At 56.1% G+C, this 1,278-nt stretch overlaps 1 pseudogene; it reads right to left on the minus strand.

Annotated features, from left to right (window-relative positions):
- Positions 1-680: 680 nt before the first annotated feature.
- The window catches only part of LOC103621475, a 10,202-nt pseudogene continuing 9,604 nt past the window's right edge, over positions 681-1,278 (minus strand).

Genomic DNA, 1,278 nt, shown 5'->3' on the forward strand with positions numbered 1-1,278 from the left:
GCGCCAGGAGGATGAACCCCAACGTGGAGCCGACAACCCACAGCAGCATCTTGGGGGTGGGGTCTGGTGGCAGCTTTGGGGTTCTGGGGTCAAGTGCTCCAAAACCCTTTCTCAGCCCCACAGCCACTCCCAGACCACTCAAACCACCCCACAGCTCCTGGCCAGGAACCCCCCCCAACCACTCCCTGCAACGTAAATGACCCCAAGAACCACCCAAATTCTCTCCAAACACACAGCCCAGCCAAGACCCTCAAAACTCCCTCACAGACCACCTCAAAAGCCCACTCCCAGCACCACAAATGCCCTCAAGAGTGACCAGAAGCTCCTCACAATCCCTCCAGGCACCCCTAAACCCCCTCCCGGCCCCCCATGGCACTGACCAGGAGAGCTTGGTGGATAGGAACATCCCCAGGCAGGAGCAGCTAGGGCACTTCAGCAGCAATTTGGGCGCTTTGGGGGGCACACCCCAAACGGGGAGACTCAGGCCAGGGACTGGGATAGATACCCACAATTCCTGGAGAACAGATGGGCTCAGGTGGACACGTTCTGCCAGCACAACTACGAGATCGTGGCCCCGTCTGCCCAGCCCATGGCCTCACAACACCCAAATCCTCCTGAATATTCCCCTGAACCAACCCCAAATTCACCCCCAAATCCCGGGAAAATGGTGCTGCTTTAGATACCTCTGTTGAATTCCTTTATTTCTACACCAATTTTGGTTGTTTTGACAGGATGAAGGAGGAAACTATTTAGGTTGAAAAAGACCTCCAAGATCATCCAGGATTGCTGGATGCCACCAGAAGAAACAACTGGACAGAGCACGTGAGAATTTTTGGGCCGTAAACTCAACAAATCAGCTCTTCCCAATGAATCTCATGTTTCAGTCAGAGTCCCAATGGATGTTCCAGCCCCTGCATTCACCCAGGTGCCTACAGGGATCCAGGAGGAGAACACCAGCCAGAGTTCTTCCCAAACTGGATCATGGGGAATGTGGGTCAGCAGGGCTCTGCCAAATGTGGGTCCTCTGCTGGGGGATGAAGCTGGAGTAGAGGATGAAGCTCTTCCTGCACTCGGGGCACTTGCAGGGCTTCCCTTACCGGTGCCTCCGTTGGTGTCTGCTCAAGTGAGAGCTCCTGGAGAAGCTCTTCCCACACTGGGGACACTCGTAGGGCCTCTCCCCGGTGTGGATGCGCCGGTGTCTGATGAGGTGGGAGTTTTACCTGAAGCCCTTCCTGCAGTTGGGGCAGCGGAAGGGGCTCCTCCTCTTGGGGCTCCACT

This window comes from Corvus brachyrhynchos, unplaced genomic scaffold, assembly GCF_000691975.1.
Source record: "Corvus brachyrhynchos isolate BGI_N302 unplaced genomic scaffold, ASM69197v1 scaffold378, whole genome shotgun sequence".
NCBI classification, from domain to species: Eukaryota; Metazoa; Chordata; class Aves; order Passeriformes; family Corvidae; genus Corvus; species Corvus brachyrhynchos.